Here is a 23,136-nt window from a genome sequence, read left to right on the forward strand (position 1 = left end):
TGTGTGTGTGTGTGTGTGTGTGTGTGTGTGTGTGTGTGTGTGTGTGTTGGGGAGAGGAGGAAAACCCGGTGCGGAACCAACAGTAGCCTTTGCCAGTTGCCACCTCAAAGCTGAAGCGCACAGGCGCCAGCAGACACACGCACACAGGCACATAGACGCGCGCACTCGCATGGCTCCTGCCTAGCCGAGCACGAGACAAAAAGCACCTGCTCCGGGAAGGTGCCCAGAGTGCTCTGAAGATAGTTCTCTGTCTGTGTGTCTCTCTCCCTCTCTGTCTCTTTTCTCTCTCATCTTACCCTCTCCATCTCCCTCCCTTTCTCCCTTTCTCTGTCTCATCTCTCATCTCTCTCTCTCCCTCCCCTTATTGCTCCCCATTCTCTCCCTCTCTCTTCCTTCTCCCTCACCTCCTTTTCCCCCCTTCTCCCTTCTCTACTCCATTTCACCCCTGCTAGGAAAAGTCCATTATTTCTCCATTTCCAGCACAGCTCCTTGGGAGTGCCTAAGAAGCTTGACAAACAGTATTGGAGATCTGCACCACCTTGGATCTTGGTTCTAGGTTACCCCGTTTGTTTGTTTTTGGAGCAACTGTGTCCAGCTACCTCCCATGCTGCAGGGATGTTCTGGGCAAAATGCTTTCGTTCCTAGATAAACCTTCCCAGAGAACCCTAAAATCCTTAAATAGCAAAGAGAATCTACTGAAGTCTGGAGTCCCAATGCCTTGAATATCCTCCAAGCATTTGTATTTTATATAAGCATACATCATATAAATATATTCATACATCTGAGCACTGCATATCAATAATATGCTTCTGATGAGGCAGGAGAAATTTTGAACTTTCCCCCCATAGTCTCTCCCCACCCCCCCTACCCACCTGATCTTATACCAAACAGATTTTAAAAGGAAAAATAGAAATGCTAAAGTGTTTACTATCATTACCATTTTATAGAATAACCACAAACATGACAGAAAGAGAAAAAAGGAAAGAAAATATTTCAAAGTCATATTGCAGCATGCTTTCTTACCATTTTTAGAAGCTGCTCCTAAGGAAGAGAGAGGGGGTATGTATTCTTTCCTCCCAGAAACTGATCAACTGCAGGAAAACCTGACTACATTAGCAGTGGGTGAGCAAACCCATTCATAGAAAAGAAATCCAAATCTCCAAGGTGAAGATTCTATTTCATTGAACTTTTTATTCTTACTTAGAAAGCAACATTTGAAAAGGCCTTATATGACTTTTGTGGCATACCTTTTTTTCCTCCTCCAAATTAGGCTACTAGATTAGAAGCAATTATAGAACTTAATTTTTTAGACTTTGGGAATAAACACTCAGTGGCACATTAAGGAAAGGATGTTATGCAAATGAACCTCAGAATCCTGGGACCTTGATACTACCTTATAATATCACTGGCAAAATGTTAAGAAATATTTTAAAAGTAACTCTAACATGAAGACATAGCTTTTCTCTGGGGGTACTCTAGAGGAGAAGAGAGGCAGTTAGTTATAGCAGAAGCAGCACTGGTCTTGAAAAGTTAGAGGATGGTGATTCTAATCCTGTTCTAATACTATCTCTGCCACTTACAGAGTATGTAACCACATTCAAATTATTTCACTTTTTTAGCTGCAGTTTACTGATGTGGTGATTATGAGAAGCAAATGGCATAATATGTGACATATAAATTCATAAAGAGGTAATGTGATTCTCTGTGTGTATAATGATACACCATTTATCAGAAAAAAAAGAAATCTGTTCAAATTAGTTAAATGAATATCAGACATAAGGTGGGGGATTTTTAAAGAAAAATCTACCTGTTTTCAGCTAATTTAGGGGTACTTAGTAAACTGGTCATTAATTGGATTCAGTTCAGCAAATAGTTATGTTTTAAAATCCAAACATCTAAGTTTGTCCCTGGATTCAGGAAGGTTGGTTCAAATCTTTACCCTAGCATATGTAGCTAGGTGACTTGTAAGCAAATCACTTAAACTATCAGTTTATCCATGGGAAATTTATATGGGAGCTACTTTGTTGGAGAGACCTTCCACATAAGGACTTCTCCACAATGACAAAATTTCAGATCCCAACCCTCTTACTCTGATAGCAAAACAAAACAAAGAAAAAACACAAAACACTATTCTTAATGGATTGGGGTGGTGGGAATAGGGTAAAGGTAGGGATAGGAGTCTCCTTCTCTTGCCCAGGCTGGAAGTATAGGGGACACTTAAGGACTATTACCTCCACTGATCAGTAGAAGCTTTGAGCTGCTCCTTTTTTTCACTTGGACCAGTTCACCCCTTACCATATTGATTCCAGACACAGTACAGATACCCTATTCAGTTTATCCAACTGCAGCTCAGAACTTCGCAACTCGATAGGTGTGTACCACCACTCTTGACCTGCTGAATGGACTATTAAACTCAACCTTCAGTGTCTAGAATGCATTCACTTAGTCTTTGTCTAGTGTCTAAACTAGTTCTTAACCTTTTTTGTAGTCATGGCTTCCTTTGCAATCTAGTAAAGCCTATGGACCCTATCTCAGAATGATGTTTTCAATTATGTAAAATGAAATATATAGGATTGCAAAAAAACAAAAAAATATAGTCTGTAGCCAGGAAGAGAGTGACAACCTGCAATCTGGCAGTGGGACTAATAATTACAGTAATTTCGAAGTATGGACTATAAATGATACTTCAAGATATCTACAAAGACTATAATGTGACATGAAAACATTTCATTTTTATTTATGACAGTCACAGGTACTGTTAATACTATGATGGTTTCTTGCCAATATTCACAATTGAAGGAAATGTTAAATTTTAGTTAGAGGCTAGTGAAAAATAAAGAAATAATTTTTCTGAAATCTATCCATGGAAACCTGGGGGGATCTGTGGGCCCCAGGTAAATAAATCCTGTGCTGCAACATGACTGATGTGGAAATATATATAATATGATTGTACATGTATGGCCTATATCAGATTGCTTGCTGTCTTGGGAACGGGGGGGAGGGGGAGGGAGGGAAGGAGAAAAAAAATTAGAACTCAACAGCTTATAAAAGTGAATGTTGAAAACTATCTTTACATGTACTTGGAAAAAATAAAATATTATTAAGTAGGGAAAAAATAAATCCTGTGCTGGTTCAATAGCTCTCAAAGGTAGGTCTCCAGACTAATCTCTCCCACTCTACAATTGGCCAGGATTTAGGTATGGGGAAGTGATAATGGAGGTCATCCAGAGAGTTCATACTCTCTTTGCATACTCCAACACACATGGAATCAACCAATCACAGACTGAATAGAATGAAGCCTAATATACAATACTATCACATTAATCTTCACATGGGAAATAATACAGAAGGGTTTTCAAGTTAATGATCTAGAACATTAATAATATAACATTTTTTTCTCAGGAGGGCCAGGGCAGCTAGGTGGCAAAGTAGATATAAATGCTCAACCTGTAGTCAGGAAGACTCATCTTCCTGAGTTCAAATCTGGCCTCAGAAATTTACTGGCTGTGTGTTTCTGAGCAAGTCACTTAACCCTATTTGCCTCAGTCTCCTCATCTGTAAAATGAGCTGGCGAAGGAAATGCCAAACCAGTTCAGTGTCTTTGCCAAGAAAACCCCAAATGGGGTCATGCACAGTCAAACACTACTGAAATAACTGGACAATAACAAAAATAAACATTTCTGGACAGAGCAGGTAATTTTATTTTATGTTATTTCATTTTTAGTCTCATATTGAGAAATAATCATGGTAATAACAATAAGTATTTTTATGTAACTATATATGTATATGGTATTAGCTGAGACATAAAGACATGCTTTTGTATATATATATATATGCGTTATGCCTGTGTCCACATGCACACACGTGTGCACACATACATATCTGAATGTGTTTGTATGTATACATATGCACAGACATGTACACACATGGAAAAAGTGGGGGGAAAGAGGGAAGAAACCTGGATAAAAAATTGACTTTGGTATTCAGACCTGAGTTCACATTCTACCTCTAATCCATAATAACTATATGGTCACAGATAAGCCATTTAACTGCTCAGTGTTCCATTGCTTATTTCCATAGAGAAAAGAATTCCCACAATAGGACTTCACTCATGAAATCACAGATCTAGACCAGTTTATATATAAATAGATATAGCCAGATATGTGTGTGTGTACCAGTCTGCTTCATGCAGTTTTTGTATGTTTTTTAAATTGTGACAGCAAGAAAGGAAAGAAAATGAGTTGCTTGAGTTCAAGAACAATGCCTCATTTCTTTCTTCATTTCTACAATGTGTGCCATAAAACCAATGCTTAATAAGTGCTTGCTGATTGGGATCAGCCTGGATCCATGACTATATTCATCTAAGAAATGTCCTGATGAGTAAACTCACTCTACAAATGCAGGTAGACATTTTCTTTGTTATCTTTGTCTTAGAGTTTCCTAGAGCACAGAGAAATTGAGTGCTTTGTCCAGGGGACACATAGTCAGTGGGTATCATAGGAAAGAAGTGAATTCAGATCATGATTCCGAAGCTACTTCTTCATCACACTACTTTCACAAGGAGATAGCATTTAACAATAGGGCAAGAAAGTAATTTGACTTTGATGCTGTTTACCTACAGACCAATCATTCTGCAGATTATATTAGCTTGTCTATAAGCAGAATGATGATGCCGAGAATCCTACAAAACTTTCAGAGTTCCCTCCCAGCCCTGACTTCTCTCACTGAACCTTATTAAACCACTAGCAATATTAACTCTAAAATTCTTAGTATTTTAATAAGCACATTTGGACAATGTCAAGTATCCTATATCATCATAATGAGTCATAGTCATTCTAGTACAGACAAAAATTATCAGATTTATTTTTGGATTTTACGGAACACTTCTCTACCACCATTAATAAGCCAAAGAATCCAAATATTGTCTCTGGAACGAGACTCAGAGAGTCATCATGTAGAAAGTGTCTGTGAAAATCCTTCTATTTTAAGTGCCCAAAAGATTTGTTATATAGCAGTTATTGAGAAGACAATTACCAGGAACTAAAATATGATAAATTACTGTGAATGCAAGACATGCCCTCTGGAGGGACCCACTCACAATAGTTACACTTGGCAAGTTCCCTTCCAACCATACTTGTAGGTTTTTCTCCAAAGCACCAGAGTATTACATAGCAACCCACAGGACTACTTAGTGATCTTATGAACAAGCAATCTTTAAGTCTTCTGAAATTTGGCCACCCCCAATTTCTTGATGACCTGAAGGGTTCTATTGACACAGTGCCTGAAATGGTGCTGTGTCCATCGCTAAAAGATGCCAAGGCAGCAGACTCCTTTGAAAAGGGAAAAAAAAGAGCCTCTAGTTAGCATGGCGGTAATAGATTATTGTGAAATGTTTGTCAAACTGTTCTTCCTATTCTGTTTGGAGACTAGTTATATTTATGTTGACCGACTTGGTGCCAGGATTCTTTAATTAGGTGCACACAAGATGAATGTGAGTACTGGGATGCTTCTCTGCCTGGACTCCAAGAATTCCAGTTTAGTAATAGCTAGTACTACTTCTACCTACCTAAGTCTCAATGGCATGGATATTTTCCCTTGTCCAGGGTATGGGAGGTAGTGGAGGAGGTGAGGGGGTGGGATGGGGAGCAGAATTGACTATTGGCAAATTATTCTACATTACTATAAAAATAGCATGAACTCTACTATCAGTGAAGGCCATGTTTTAAAACTACTGCAGAAAGTCTTTTGCTAGCACCACATAAAAAGTCTGCTTGATAATGCTATCTTTCCTTTGTTTATTAACTTTCACTAAATATTTTCTAAGGTTAAGCAATGACAAATTCCTATACCAACTTTTCTGACTTCAGCTTCTCCCATCGCTTCCTTCCACTAAATATCTACTCTGAGAAGAAATGAAAAAAAAAAGTTTTAAAATGTTGGTTAGAGCTGACAGAAAAGAAATTGCATTGGACCATGGGGGTGGCTTGGTCCTCAGAGAGTTCACTTCAGTAGAAGACTGATGGCATAAGTAGATTATTTCTAACTTTTTACTGGCTTTTAAGATATTCCTATATACATGTTTATCTGATGGGAAATACATGAAGGCATTGGCTTTACTTTCAGAGAGCACATGTAACAGGTTTAAGCAGAGCTTGCCAGTGGCAAATTACTGTCTAATTTCTAGGTATATTTCTGGCATCAAGTCCTTGTTTTGAAGTACTTTAAAATCTCCCAAAAATGTGAAATTGCCTTTAGTACTTGTAAAGTTCCAAAGGGAGGATGCATATCATTTTTTTTTCCTCCTCACAATCTACAAATAATTCTTCTGGGATTGCTTGAGGACTAGGTAGGATTTTATTAAAAACTTAATTTAATGAACACTGATATCCTCTGATGGCCTGTAGGTCATTTTGTCACTAAGATAAAATATCAGTAAGGTTTGACTAAGTTGTATAATGATTGCTTTGCTGAAGATTATTCTTATCTTAAACAACTAGCATTCAAATCATAAAGAGGTGGCAATATGATTCTTTAATTAAGTACCCACAGAAGGCTTGGCATAAAGTATCACCAAAGGGCTGACTGCCTCCTGTAAAGTGAGGAGGCTGGGAAGATTCCTCAGGGCCAAACATCTCTCCCAACCTGTCAGTCACCTAAATTTCACCATTAGTGATTCAATGCTTTGGGTGTCTAAAGCTTTTCATCTTGGAGAGTCCCTGGTTAAGATGCAAATACCCCTAGGGGGTAATTCTTAGCATAATGTGTAAACAGGTTGGGGAGGGGCAGAGAAAGTGAAAGAACATAGCCGAGAGGAAGGAGATACCTAGAGGTGATTAGGGATCTCTGAAAGGCAATGGGGGTTCAATTTCACCCATACATTTTGTCTGGAATGTTCAGTGCTATGCAGAATTTACAAAGGGCATAAATTATCCATCTCCTTTCATATTAAACAGTTTCCATTTCACATCTATCTTATTTATAGTTGAAGCTGACAGTGATTTCTTTTGAATAAGACAATGAATGGGGAAGACAGTTCTTCTCTTGGAGCAGTATTACAAGCTGATGACCAACTGGCCTAAGAGACTTTTTAGTCCTTTCCAGGACTTTGTTTACATAGAATTGAAGAATTTGGCCAACAAAGAGGGTTTTGTCTGGATTTCTTTTCGTTAAAACAAAACCAAACATTTTACATAGCAAAAGCAAGGGGACTGGGTGGTGGGGGGGTGGGTTTAAGGAGGGGGAAGGATAGTGAAACCACAGTCAGTTATCCAGTTAAACTTATGATACTGTGGTCTGCTGTCCTATTGAAAACTGCTTTGAGGTATGAGACTTTGGGGCATTTTTTTTTGTCTCATAATTCCAATGTTGAATTATAAAAACAGTTAGGCAATGTACAGAATATTTTACTAATAAAATAAAAGGGTTGTAGTAGGATAGGGGTTGTTAAATTTTTTTTTTTTTTGGTCTCAAGGACCTCTTTGGAAATTTGGTGAGACATGTAGGTCCTTTCTCAGAAGAACGTTTTTAAATTCATAAAATAAAATGCATAGGACTACAAACACAACCAATTATACTGAAAGTTATATATATAACAAGTTCATGGACCCCAGATTTCAGATCTCTTGCAAGATTCTGGAATTTTCTGACATGTTAACAAAGTGAGCTTCTGAAGGGCAAAGACTATCTTCTGCCTTTGTATATTCAGCACCTAGACACCCAGGCACACAGTAGACATTTAATAAATGTTAAGTGATTTGACTTGACTCATTGTTCATGGGATTGGGTGAAAATGATCTCAACTGAACCAGTAGAACATTTTACCCTGCAACAACAATATTGTAAGGATGATCAACTGTGAAAGATTTAGCTACTCTGATCAAGACAAGGATCCAAGACAATTTCAGAGGATCCATAATGAAAAATGCTACCAACCTCCAAAGGGAGAAGTGATGAACTCTGAAAGCAGTTTGAAGCATACTTTTGAAGCTTTCTTTATTTTTCTCCTTTTTTTGTCCACATTTTCTTTCTCAACATGGCTAATATGAAAATATATTTTGTCTGACTTCACATGTATAATTGATATCAAATTGCTTGCTTTCTCATGGAGGGAGGAGGGAAAGGAATGAGGGAGAGAATTTGAAACTCAAAAATTCTTAAAAATGGATGTTAACATTTTAACATGTAATTGGGGGGGGGGGGCAACTAGGTGGTGCAGTGAATAGAGCACCAGCCCTGAAGTCAAGAGGACCTGAGTTCAAATTTGACCTCAGATGCTTAGCACTAGCTATGTGACCTTGGGCCAGTCACTTAACCCCTATTGCCCCTGCCTTCCCCCTCCAAAAAGACAAAAAAAAAAAATTAAATCTACCATTAAAAAAACCGTGTAATTGGGAAATATTTAACAAAGTAAACTATATTGAAAAAAAAAAGAAATTGATCCTGATTTCTTCTTTCTCCCAACTCATTTCTTCAAGACCCAGTTTAATTGCTATTTCTTCCACGAAGCCTACCTTTATTATCCTGAGCCTATCAGTCAGACATTCTGTCTTCCTCCTTCCCACAGGCCTTTGTACCTCTCATTCCATTTTCATATTCTGTCTAATATTTTGTTTTTTTTGTGTAAAGAATTTATTTTTTCTACTGTGCTAAAAAACTATGCATCTTATTTGTTATTTCTGAAGCTCAAAGAATATAAAGAGGACATAACCATTCCATAAGTATTTGTTCAAAGAATAGATGAATTGTTCTTGATTGAGCTTGATCAAGTCAGTTGACAGGGTTGTTATACAAGGGATCCTTGCACTGGGAAGGAACTAGAAGACCTTTAAAGTTTCTCCAACACAAAATTCTGTGATTCTAAATCATATAATTTCAGTATCTGTCTTCCTATTTTTTAAATGGGGATGTCGTGGTGAATAAGAAAATTAATAAATATAAGTCTTTTAGATAGATCATATGCCCTTCTCACTTTAACTCCCCAAATCCAACCCCACATCTGCCCCTGGCATTGTAGCTTCCTCTCTGTTTCTATAATTACAATGCAACTCATCTCTATATTGTATTAAATAAACTCAAAAGCTACACAATAAACTATGAACCGGTCCCCTTTAGCTTCAATTTCTTCTCTTTCCAATTCAACCTATATTGTTGTTCAGTCATTTTTTTCAGTCATGTCTGACTCTTTGGCTCCCATTTGGGGTCTTCTTGGGAAAGATACTGGAGTGCTTTGCCATTTCCTTCTCCAGCTCATTTTATAGATGAGGAAACTGAGGCAAACAGGGTTAAGTGACTTGCCCAGGGTCATGCAGTTAGTAAGTGTCTGAGGCCATATTTGAACTCAGGTCTTCCTGGCCAGTTTGGGCACTCTATTCACCATGCTACCTGAAAATGATTACAATGCAGCAAATTAAAAGTATCCTTTATTGATTGTAGGCAATTCATTGCCTTGATCCTTTATTTATCAAAAATCCTACATTCCCAGGTGGTATTGCTCAGAGAACTTTTGGAAGTCAGTCTCTTTGAGCAGAACATGTCTTCAGCCTTGGCTCAGTAAATGGGCAATTCAGTTATTTTATAGGAATTTAAATATGGGTTTAAAAACTTAAATGAGCTTCCAAATGGAGTCATAGGATCAGCACTTTAGAGCTGGAAGGGGCCTTGTAATCCAACCCCTTCATTTTATAGATGGAGAAAACTGAAGCCCAGAGACACAAAGGCAATAAATAAGCAGCAGAGTGAGGAAATGATGCCAGATTTTCTAACTCCAAAACCAACATTCCTGCTACTATAATCCGTGATTCTGACACCCCTTCTGTTTTGTTCTATGATCAGCCTCTTCAAAAATAATTGTGTGTGTGGGGGAGGGGGTCATAAAGGCCATTATATCACTCTATTTACTATTTAATTCTTATTATTCATACTTTAACATATTCAAGCATGTTAGAAACTAATGACCTATTAAAATACCTGTATTTCTTAGCATGTGTTTGCATTTCTCAACAAATCTACATTAGAAGGTATCTAAAATGCACCCTTTCTTCTGGTGTGTTCATCTATTAGCAACCTTACTAAGTACAGAAAACAACTTTTCTGGGTTCATAAAACAACTTCTTGGTAGATGAGGACCCAGGCAGCATTGCACTTACCCAAAGGAATGCACGTAACAATTTATCAGCCTGACAGAAGTTGATGGTCAGGTCGACTTTGGAATTCTTTAGACAGAATTTACTGCCATATTCCATTCCTCTCTCATCTCACTGATGTTGGAAAGGTGTGAGACTAGAATCCAGGAAGTGGAAAGGAACTTGGGAAGTCACAACCACCCCCAAATCACCCAACATTCTTTTCTTTCCTTGCTACTATGCCTTAATCCTCTTCACACACATTGCATGGTTCAACAGAACTGGCCTCCTTGCTGTCCCTCCTATGTGACCTTCCATCTCCATCTCCACACCTGTTCTCATACCCACAGGTATTCATTCCTTCCTCACTTCCATCTCTTAGACTGCCTAGCCTCTTTCAAAGAGCTACGTCCTATAGGAGTTCTTTCCTGACCCCCAAAGTGAGTATTCCTTTCCCCTCTCTCCTCTTTTGGAAAATTATCTTGTGATTATATTTTTTGTCTCCTTCAATGTATGCATGTTCTCTCCCCTCCCCACTGTAGCATGTTAGCGGCTGTATCTTTATTTTTTTGCCTATTGTCTCCCAGTGCCTGGTATCGGGAGGTACTTAATAAATGCTTATTAATTAACTGAATCATTCTAATTCCAAGTCCAGTGCCCTTTCCTAAATTTATATCAGAAGGAATTGACCCAAACTTATAATGCTTAGAGGCCTTGAGCTAATTCCCCAAATCCATAAACCCTGAGGAGCAATGTGGTAAGAAATGAAGGTTCAGCCCTCTCAACCTCAAGATCCCCAGTGATGGACTGGAAAGTACAGAGCACTTTGAGAGGGAGTTAAGATTGAAGTAAGAGACAGCAGGTTTTCTAATCTTTGTCATGCTGAGCCACTTCTGAATGTATCTAGAGGCTATCAGAGCAAGCTACCTAGATGACAACCTTTCCTAAATTAAGATAGAATCAAGATTTTGAACTCCATAGGAACTATTTTCCTAAGGACATACAAAGTTAGTTGGTAGTACAGATCAGAAACTGAGGAGGGGTGGAGAATAGAGGAAATCACTACTCAGAGAGGGAAGTTTTGCTAAAAGTTCATTTCCAAACAGGGAAGGTTTGGAACATCACCCAGGACTCTGGCTCCCTCAAACCTCCTGAAACACAGATTCATAAAACACATGACTGTAAGGGACCTTACAGATCACATGGCCTAATCCTCCCATTTTACAAACTAGTGAAGTGATGCTTTTAAGTGACTTGCAAAGAGTCATAAAGCTACAAAGTGTAAAAGACAGATGGGTGGCACAGTGGATAGAGTGCAGGACCTGGAGTCAGGAAGACCCCCATTCAGATTCTGCCTCAGATACTTACCAGTTTTGTGACCGTAGGCAAGTCACTTAACCTATCTGTCTCAGTTCATCTTGAAAGATGAGGATAATCATACCTATCCTCTCAGGATTGTAAAGATCAAATGAGACAATATTTGTAAAGCACTTTGTGAACCTTAAAGTGTTATCTAAATGCCAGCCAATAAGTGTTGGAACTAGGATTTGAATGCTTAAGTCCTCTCCATGGCTTGCAAAAGCCTCCATCATTTGACTCCCCAATAATCTTTTCAATTTAATTTTTTATAGCTGCCCAATATTTGCCCCCATCTGGATAGTGCATAGAGTTTTATGTGCTGCCTAGTCTCCAGAGTATCTCTTCTAGATCTCCTGATTCTCAGTGGCCTATTTCTATTTTCACTATGCATTCTGTATACTTTGTAGCACTAAGTGAAAGTACTATTATTATTGGCCGGATTTGAATTCTGGTCCTCCTGACTCCAGGGTCGGTGCTCTATTCACTGCGCCACCTAGCCGCCCCTGCACTATTATTAATAATACTATTGTGCCACGTTGCATACCTCCCCTAAAGAAATGAGTGTCATGTCTTTGGTCCTGAGGGGTAGCAAGATCCCTTCAGATTTTGTCTTGTGAAGCCATTTTACCCACTATGCAGTAGATAAAAATCAATGAATGAATTAAGGGAAATATGTACATCTTACCTATAAAAATAGCTCTACCTAACTGAAATATAATTCATTGTCTAGAAGAAACTTGATAATTGAACGAATCCAAATAAAGGAAAAAGAACTCGTTTTGATTCCCTATTTAGTGTTCTTTATTGTTTTGTTTTATTTCACTTGCTGGTAAGAGCCCAGCAATCTCTTTTAGGGAGAAAGACCTTGTCTTTCAGTCAGCTATGTAAATTTATGTTAATGAAAAACATGGTATAATTGCTTTAGTTTCTGTGGATTCTGAAATTCACTCATTGCAAGCTCACGTTTCTGTAACTTCCTCAGAGAGCCAGGACAAGGCCACTCTGTGCTTTAGGCAAGGTTTAAACATTGTGTTTCCCTAGTCCCTATGTTTGAAAATTTGGTTTTGCCCTCCCTTCCTCCTACTGTGCTATCTAAGCGTTAGATCCCTTGATTTAACAGATGGAACCTGACTTAGCATAAAATAAGTACACAGGTACTCTGGAGAACATAATCATGTGGCCCTACCATACACTATTTATGAAAAGAATATTTTAAAGTCTCCCTCATTGTGATCACTATGTTGTACCCAGAGTGGCAGCTTATTCTGCCTGTCTCCAGTTCTCACTCCGCCCTTACCCTTAATTTCACCGAAATCTGTTAAAAACTATCAACATGCCCATTTGAAATCTTTTATCCAATTCCATTTGGTTTAGAGATGACAGGCTGAACTGTAAAACACACTTAAAATATCTTTTTGTGCCTAATAGTAATGTTCCAAATTTAATGAAAATCAGTCAACTCTTTCACAAGTTACCATAGAACGCACATCCACATGTAAAATGCCACATGGTCAAGGTTTAAACCAAGACCTCACTTCAAACAGTCAATTAACTTGCAGGAGCAAAGTGTTCTCTAAGGTGCTGACAACTCTGAACCGTCTGCCATGGCTGAGTGCTAGTCCATTACACCCCTTTCTATATAAACAAAGAGAGTGAAAATTGGGGGATTGAATGAAGGTGGTAATTGATGCAAATCTTATTAAGTCACAGTGCTAATTAAATTCTCAAACAACAAAAGGCTATACTTTTTCCTTCTGTTGCCATAGTACACAGGGACATATTTTTGTGATAAAAAAGAGAAAAAGAAAGAAATGCCACACACCATTTCAAGTCCATGTTTAACTTAAACTAGGCAGAAATTTAAATATCGAGACTTGGGGTGATAGTTTTGATGGGACAGCTCTGGAAATTACATCATGTTCTGCAACAAATCACTATGGACCACCAGGGAAAAATACAAGTAAAGGCAAGCAATCAATAGACATTTATTAAAAGCCTACCATAGGGGTGAGGAACCTGGGGTCTCAAGGCCACATGTAGTCCTTTAGGTCCTCAACTGTGGTCCTTTGAATGCAGACTGTACTTTGAATTCCGTCAAAGGGACACACTTGAGAACCTAGAGAGGCACATGTGGCCTGGAGACCCCTGGCTGTCCATGTGCCAGGTATCATGCTAAGTGCTGGAAATCATTCATGAAGCTCTAGTCTTCAGAAAATGTTTTATGAAATATGTTTTGTATAACTGTTTTCCCACATGTAGAAATAAAATCCCAAGGGCAAGTGCTTTGTATTTATAGATGCTGATGAGACCAATGGTATAAGCATTAAGGTGATAAAGGCATTAAAAATAAGCACTATGATCATCCATCACCATCCTTCTATCTGTCCATTTATCATGTTCCTTGGAATATCTGTCCTTGTAAGACTTTCCCATCTTACAGATGAGAAAAGTTTAAATTAAAAAAAAAAAAGATTGCTGGGCTCTTACCAGGCTAGCAAAACAAACAAAAAAATTTAAAGAACATTTCACTGAAAATCAGAAGGTAAAGATTGTATAAACAATTTCACCAAAACTTATAGAAATTATTTTAAATTAAAGTGAGCTCCATTTAAGAAAGACTTATTAGGTGTTACAACATGCGAAGTACTGTAATTTATTGTGGGGGGAAAAAGATATAATTCTTCAGAACACTATTAAGTTAAGAAATGACTGATTCAGAGGTAGCCTAAAGGATGGGAAGAGGGAGGGGACTTCAGGACCAACTTTAAGGAGAAGTAGTCCCAGAGGTGAGTTTCACAGAAGGATGAAAATGGGATGAATTAAGATTGGGGATACATTCCAAGCATAAGGAGGTGGTATGTGTGTTCAAAGTGGGGAGAAAGCTAAATGAAAGCTGGCAACAGTGTCTTATCAAGTTTAGTTATAATGTCATGCCCTGGTAGAAGAGTACCATAAAATATGGCTATACAGAGAGGGTACAGTCATACCATAGTTTATGTTTTATTTTGGCAATAGGGAGCCACTTAAGTTTTTGTAGTCAGGGGAGCAACTTGCTCTGACCTGTGAATTAGGAAGAATATTTTGGAGGCTGTATATTGATAGGTTAGATCATAAGGAATCTGTTTTGGAAAACCTCACAATAGTCTAAACAAAAAGAAATAGAACCTTAAGTTAAGCTGGTGACAATGAGCACAGAAAGGGTGTATGGAATGTGAAAAAGAAAAAAAAAACCTGGCCATTCTTAATTCCTCTTTTCTCCCCTAATATATGGGACTGTTTATTATTCACCTAAAGTAGATAGATCCCCAGTGAGGAATCATTTGAGGAGCTATGGTCTATTCACAAATATTTTCCTCTGTGGCCTAAAATTTCCATTGTTTAAATTAGTTATAAATTCTATAACAAAGCAAGGAGCATTTCCCCTCCAGGAAACCAAAGTGAAAATGGAGATAATGTTTACTTTCATCAGCCCATGTGAGATTACTGAATGGAGGATGAGAAGTCAAAATATGAAATAGTCAATCATTGCCAATATGAAAACATGCTGAAAACTTAAGTATAAAATAGCTGCAAACAACTATCCATACCCATCTCCTCCCCAGCTGCAGGCCATAGGGACAAGAATGAATCCCAGGTAACTTTCAAATTCTGAAGGCAGAGCCTTGGAGGTAGATAGCTAGCGCCTATGATTCATCCCTTCGTCTACCATTGGGTCGCGGCATTTCTGTCTCTCTATCCCTAGCACCTAACACAATGCTTTATAAAAGTGCCTGATTTGATGCTTGTTGCAGTTGTTCAAGGCACCATGCTGGGAGACCTTGATACAGTGGAATACACTCTTCTGTCCCTCTGAAAGGCTGTTGGAGTTATAATGCTCTCTGCAGGGGCTTTGGAAGCAAAGCTATAAAGCTGCCCTCTGCTAAATGCCTCGCCTACTTTTGAGGGACCTCCTCTTACAAACTCCTAATGCATTCAAGGTTAGAATTGGATGGTCTCTGTTTTTGTTTTGATCTTCTTTGCCTTCTTCAGGGAAATTTGACAACTTATATATTGTTTCCTTGGACCCTGATTTTTCTTTGGAATAGTGGGGGGCAGTTAATTTTCCAGAATATATTATTGCCTTCCTGTAGATAGTAGTTAATCTATAAGGAGTGATTCTAGCGCTAGGAATTTCAGATAAATCCATTGATATCGGGTGCAATATTTCTTAAAGGTACCCTCTTAAGAGATAGGGGAGAATAGGCATACTAATACAATGCTGGTGGAGCTGTGAACTAGTCTGGCCATTCTGGAGAAGAGTTTGGAACCAAAGGACTATAAAACTTTGATCCAGCAATACCCAGCAATACTGGTCTGTGCCCCCAAAGAGATAAAAGAAAAAATGAAAGGATATCTATGTGTACAGATATATTTATAGCAGTTCTTTTTTATGGCAACAAAGAAGCAGCAACTGAGAAAATGACCATTAATTGGGGAACAGTTGAACAAGTTGTGGTATATGGTTGTGACAGAATACTATTGTGCTGAAAGAAATGAAGAAAATGGTTTCAGAAAAAAACTAAGAAGACTTATATGAACTGATGCAAAATGAAGTGAGAACTAGAACACTGTACATTGTAACAGTGATATTGTAACAATAATCAACTGTGAAAGACTTAGCTACTCTAATCAATACAATGACCCATCAAAACTCCAAAGGATTCATAGTGAAAAATTCTATCCATCTCCTGAGAGAGAACTGATACACCGTGAGTACATACTGAAGCATAATTTTCTTTCTTTCTTTACTTTTCTTTCCTTTTTGGGGGGCTGGGGGTGGAAATGGGGAGAAAGAAGTGGAATGTGGCAATGTTTTGCATGACTTCCTGAGTACAATGGGTATTGTATTCCTTGCCTTCTCAATGGATGGGGGGAAGAGGAAGAAAGGAGAAAATTTGGAAATGAAAATAAAAATGAAAAACAAAAACAACAAAGCACCCTCTTAGTACCTCTCAAATCACAACATCTAGGCAGTTGTCTGTCATATATAATCTGAGTAAATCTGACCTCACCTCTCAACTTTCCTGGAGTTTAAAAAAAAAAGGCTATCTTTTTCTTATTCTCCAAACCTGAGACTTGCAGAAATCTATCTGGTCAATGAAGAATCTAAACAAGGATTGTTATTTATTTCTAGCCTGCGTTTTATTATCATATTATGGAATATCAGAGTATTTTCTTTTGTATTTTGCATACTATACTCTGGATCTCCTTTTCTTCTTATTTATAGGATTTTAGAAGAGAACACAGATTCCAAGTAATTTAATAGATTGTCACCCAAACCCTTTTAATTCAATTAGTACTAGCATCCCTGGAAAGCTCTCTCAAATTATTTAAATGAGAAAGTAAGCAAGCAAACAATTTTAAATCTAGAAATTCTGATGTTGAACAGAATGACACCGCTGAGTTCCAAAGAATAGTTCAGATGGCAGAGATAGGTTTCCTGAGTGGGGAAAAAAATAGCAATCTGAAAAACAAGTTCTCTGGCTCAAGTGAGGCTAGATAATTATCAGGAAAAATTCAGGTTACCAATTTGCAGGATTTCCTTACAAAGATATTGGCAAATAGGTTCAATTTGTGAAAAGCTTGTCTGAAGTTTATCCTAGAAATGTTCCTTTCTTGTGACAAGATAAGCCTTAGTATTATTTTCTCTCTAAGGCTTATGCTAAGATTTTATACTTAGAAGTGCCTTTCTCTTTTACAAACAACTATGCCTTACATCCTTTGTTTTTCAGTTCCTTCTGTTGGTTTGTTTGATTTATTGGAAAGTCACCATGCCAAGATTTGGTCTTCTCTAACATTTTCCATAGCTTTTAACAGGCTCTTGATAGCCAACTGACCATTTGAGTATTTCTTGACTGACAGTTGTATATACTTCACACCTTATAAGCATTGCAGTGATGGCTTTCTGCATTGCTTTTTAGGCCAGACTACTGTGAAATCCATTAAAAAGTATAAAAGCTCTCTCCTTCCTCCCTTTGAATATTTCCATCCTTGAATTGAGTTTATGGTGCATATTAATCTACATTCTTACAAATGAACCAGTTTTGGTCAAAATCTATCAAATCTGTCCACTTAAGAGTAAAAAAGCGACAAAAGTCAAATGCTATTGTTGAGAGTGGGATGATACTTCACTTAATTTTATCGATAACAATCATTTAATTTGTTCTTTTTATGACCAGGATATAATTGCAGTTGGCTTTAGTTTCATTTAATAAAGCAACATGTTAAGGTAGCTCATGATTTCAAGAACATTTAGGAAAATCTTGTTTTGATTTTTTCTTTAAATCTAATTGGATTAGAAATCAAGTCCATGGGGTGGCCAGGTAGCACAGTGAGTAAGAGCATTGGACCCAGTGTCAGGAGGATCTGGGGATCAAATCCGGGTTCTGATACTTAGAACCACACCCAGAAATAACTGGCCATGTAACCTTGAGCAAGTTACTTAACCCCAATTGCTTAAAAAAAAAAAAAGAAATCAGGTTCATGCATACCATTTTTATATTTATTGACAAGAAAAGACTCCCTCTGTGTCAGCAAAGTATTATGCACTCTTGACTTTGTCTCCTTTAATCCCAGGCATTTCAGGCAAGTTAAAAGGAACTAAACTATTCTCCTCTCCATCACCCCACCCCTTTTCAAATCTTCACATTAGTATCTATCAAATTTTGGCATAGTTGCTGGTATATAATCTTGTTAGAACAAGTACTTGTGAGACTTCTGTTCTCTCTCTCTCTCTCTCTCTCTCTCTCTCTCTCTCTCTCTCTCTCTCTCTCTTTCTCTCTCTCTTTCTCCTTTCCTCCCTCTCTCCCTCTACCCAAAAGTTCAAAATATCCTTGAGATTCCAAGTTATATTAAGGTAGGAGTTTGTAGGAAAAGAAAGAGACTCAAGCAGGCTAACTCCCCTACCTACTTCCCCAAGTGGTATAATAAATAGTACGTGGAATTTGTGAGTCAAGAAAATCTGAGTTCACATCTCCCCCCTTAGACAGCTATGAGCTTGGTGGCCTTGGACAAGCCACTTAATCTTTTTCAGTTCCAGTTTTTCATCTGTAAAATGACAGGGTTGAGATTGATGATCTCCAAGCACTGCTCCCTCTCCCCCCCCACCCCCATTCCATCTCTACAGCCAGGACTCTATGAATTACTGTATGTAGCTTAAGAAAATGATATCTATAGCTTTGCAAAACCATGCAAAGTGTGAAGTTTATAAAAGACCATCATTAATGTTGGTGGTGGTGTTCAGTTGTTTTAGTCATGTCTAACTCTTTGTGTCCCCATTTGGGGTTTTCTTGGCAAAGATACTGAAGTGGTTTGCCATTTCCTTCTCCAGATTATTTCAGAGATGAGGAAACTGAGGCAAACAGGGTTCAGTGACTTGCCCAGGATCATATTGTTAGTAAGTGTCAGAGGGTAAATTTGAACTCAGAAAGATGAGTCTTCCTGACTCCAGGTCTATTATATACCTAACAACAGTAATGGAAATCGTATCCCTAAATGGTCCAATGCCATAGTTTGCTCCTGTCAACAAGGAGCTGATTCATTCTTTTTTTTTTTTTTTAAGCAATCGGGGTTAAGTAACTTGCTCAAGGTTACATGACCAGTTATTTCTGGGTGTGGTGCTAAGTATCTGAGCCCAGATTTGATCCCCAGGTCATCCCAACACTGGAGCCGGTGCTCTTAGCTGAGCCACCTGGCCGCCCCTGAGCTGATTCATTCTTAAAAGACATGGCTGCTGGGTGACTGGTTTTCACTTCACTAAAGGGTTTTCTGATCACTGTGGAGTCATAAATTGTTAGGTGAAAGCCTGCTACAAGAGTGTGAGGAACTAACACCTGAAAATCATCTGATTAAAAAAAAAAAAAAAGAAAAAAATCAACCCACACTCCACAAAGAAGTAGCCTGGAGCCTTCCGATACAGACATTTGCATTACCAGTCTGACTTGGCAGTAAATCAAGTCTGGAAGCTGTTTTGATGGTCCTAAATAGTGGTTTCTCTGCCACAAAGAACAGCTGGCTTTCTTGTTAAGAATTTTTTAATTCCACCAGACCTTTGCCTCCATTTGTTTACATATTCTAACTTATGGATGTTTACATATTTGTTCCTATGATTCAATAGTCATAGCACACATTGCTTTTGTTATATCATTAAGAGCTGGAGGGATTTTTTTTTTGCATTGTTTCTTATCATGAACTGTCAGATCCTTTCTTCACCCACCCCACTCATCCCTCCAGTGGAAGTCATGTACAGTATAAACATTTATGTAGCTCTGCACTGAGGATGTGTCAAAATGGCCTAGGTGTTTCCAAGTGTATGCTATTTTGAAGTTGAAAAAATTGTTTTCTGTATACATATGTACTCAAAAAATAGATGATACAAGAAATGTTGCATGGGGGGTGGAGGGTTTTGATCCGATCATATAGTCATATAGATCTCAGATACACATATGCAAGGCCCACCCTGAGGGCCATAATATCACTGTGCTGTCTGCCTGATAGTGCATAGGGTTTATGGAATAAGTCTCTAAAAACACATATAAAAGCCCCTAAAATCAGTCAGTTTTTAAAACTGTTTAGAAACAAAGTGAAAATTGTTTAGGCCCTTCCCCCTCTTCCAGATTACCCTTCTGTCTCAAAATAATAGTAACAACTTACATGGCATTTTACATTTTTTCCCCCTCACAACAGTTCTGTAAGGTAGGTGCCATTTTACAGAAAAGTTAACTGAGAATGAGAGACTTCAAAGACACACAAAAGTGTCTGAAGCAGGAAGTGCTGTAGGCCATAAAGAAAGACTGAACAAAGAGGAGGAGAAAAGTGAATGTAAAAATTTCTCCTATTTTTACTTACCATTCATTCATTCATTCAACAAGCATTTATTAAAGGCTATAGTCTATACTAGGCCCTTGGGATACAAATCTTCCTCAAGGTTTTTATACAAAAATGCAGTATTGTTCTACTTTAGACTTTATATGTTAGCCAGCTTTATGCTTGTGAACTATAGAAAAACCCAAGGAATCAAGGATTTGCTGGGAGACAAACACAATAACTAGTGAAACAATGTGTCTTAAGAATCTGTGCAAAGATCTAAACAAAGATTGTGAAGATACATTGTCCTCTTGCTCTTTGGAAACAAAGCTATCCCCTATCCCCTTTTGCCCTGAATTTCAAATTGGATTTAAATTAGTTCACAGAATCCAAATATATTAACAAGATATTCTTATACCACCCTAAAGACAAATTGATTGCTTAAATCTCATGCCACAGGAAACCAGGCCAAAACGAATTCATTTGGAGCCAAGGTTTCAAAAGTGGTGACCAGGCAGAAACCCCATGCTTTGTTTTGAACACACAGGGTGTCACTGATCTCCTGGCTGTGGAAGGGTGGTTCTTTCTCTGATGAGGTGAAGTTTTCACTGCTTAGACTCTGAATATCCATGCCAGGGAGGTCTCACTGTGATTGGCCAATGTACTACATAAGTCATTTCTGTTTACAGCAGAGAGCTTTAGTCACACAAAGGATCAGCCCTAGACATCATCTTTCTGAGTCACCAAAGTTCCCATTACACTTCCTTATTATATTGCCTCAGGAAATTATCCTCTAGGCTACTAAACTTTGAGCCTGCATTCAAAGGATCAATCTGTAATTAGCCAAGTAAGTTTCAGAGAAAAGGTCTGGGTTAGTGAGTACTTTAAGATGAAGAACAGGTAATTAAACTTGATATCCATCATCAAACAAACCCATAAAACAACTCTAGTAGCTCTATCTGTCAAATTTAATTTGACACAGAGAAGATCAGCCTCTACAGCCAGTCAATTTCCAGTCATTACTCTATTAAAAGTCAAGATAATCAGTTCTTTGAGAGGAGTTGAAGGAAAGAAAAGGATGTAGGGGGAAAGGGTTAATAGTTGAGCGGGAATAGGGTGTCTCAATCCTTTTCCTGTGAAATTGAGATCTAAATTTTATAGAGATGAAGATCATTCAGAAATCAGGAAAAGCAATGAGGAGATAAGAACAGGGTGGTGCATTAGGGAAAGAAAATAAAAAAAAAAAAGGGATTCAGTCAGGGAACCTAGATTTGACTCCTGGCTTAGCTATTTGCCAAGAGTGTGAAACTGAGCAAGTCACTTACACTTTTTTTTAATTTAATTTTTACTGTTAGCAAAAATCTATTTTTTTTTTGTTTTGCTCTCATCTCTCTCCTTTGATTGAAAAAACAAAAGCAAAACCTTTGTAGTAGATAGGTATAGTCAAGCAAAACAAATTACTGTCATTGGTCACATCCAAAAACATGTCTGTCACATTCTGAGCTTTACCTCTCCATTAGGACTGGGTAAGTCATTCCATACCACTGGAGATGATGGTCTCCCAATCCTTGAAATAAGGTGGTTGAGTTAGGTGACTTTCTCTTCTTTAAAGGTCCCTTTTAGTTCTAAAATCAAATGATACTTTTTTTTATCTACTTTTCTCTTGGAATTCTGCTCTGGGAAAAGAGAACTTATTGTCTATACTAGGAGGGAAATGTTCCACTCTTCCTACAGTCTGGTTATGCTGAATTCTAAAAAGGATAATTTCTCTAAAATCTCTAAAAGAGATAATTTCATAACAAAACTTCCAGTACTGAGATGTGAAGGGGAAGAGAGGCATGGTGTATACAACAGCTAAAAGATAGACAAATCAGAAATTTTAGAAGGAAGAAAGTAGAAACATGGAAAATATTTTGCTCTAATCGGGACACATAAAAAAAATATAACAAGTTATTATGGACAACATATCTAGTTTACAATCATGAAAATTAAAAATAACCTGTCCATTTTCTTTATTAAATAAGTCTAATTAATAACTGAAAAATCATAGTTTCATGTTGTGGGCCAGGATAAACTAGAGATTTGATTTTAATGGATTTGCTATATGATAGATATATTTTTTCAGCCATGTAAAATTTGGGGGGAAAATGTTTTACCCAATTATGCAGAGGGCAGAAGCTATTTGTTCCATTTTTTTCCTTTGTTTCCCTAACAATCAGCACACAGTGGGTATTAAGTGAATCTCACTTGATGTTGCCATTTTTTCTACTGCACATGTATGAGGGTAGGCCACAACAGAAATATTAGAATTAAGGTAACAAACCACTAATAGTGAATCTCTTATAAGTTAGAATGTTTTTTTAAATGAAAAGAGAGATTATAAACAGATAAAATATTCTAATTCCAATAGGTCAGTACAAACTAAATTCAATCAACAAATATTTCTGGAACATTTATATATTAAGCAAGGCACACTACAAAGCTCTTGGTGAATAAATGTCTCCAAGTTTTGTTTTGCTTTCTCAATTCAAAGGAGATTTAAAAATCCAAACAGCACCCCTCCCCCCAAAACAGCTCAGAAGAATACAACAGATTCATTTTTTTCTAATAATAATGCTTCTTTATCAGTGATACTTATTAATTGAATATGGTTATATTCAGCAGTTTCACATGTGAAATTTTTGCTGCTGTTGTTCAGATGCATTTAATTCCTTGTGATCCCATTTCAGGGTTATACTGAATCTAAAACTCAGTAATATTAAAACAAAAATGTAATCAAGACAACTAAACGAATTATGTTTTGAAAAACTTG

At 37.6% G+C, this 23,136-nt stretch overlaps 1 protein-coding gene across 12 annotated transcripts in view; it reads right to left on the reverse strand.

Annotated features, from left to right (window-relative positions):
• Positions 1 to 23,136, reverse strand: part of PDE4D (phosphodiesterase 4D) — a 1,918,796-nt gene that overhangs the window by 69,970 nt on the left and 1,825,690 nt on the right. The gene's annotated exons all lie outside the window — the stretch shown is intronic.

The sequence above is a fragment of the Petaurus breviceps genome, unplaced genomic scaffold, assembly GCF_028583685.1.
Source record: "Petaurus breviceps papuanus isolate PSGF00001 unplaced genomic scaffold, PetGlider_PUasm1.0 229, whole genome shotgun sequence".
Lineage (NCBI taxonomy): Eukaryota > Metazoa > Chordata > Mammalia > Diprotodontia > Petauridae > Petaurus > Petaurus breviceps.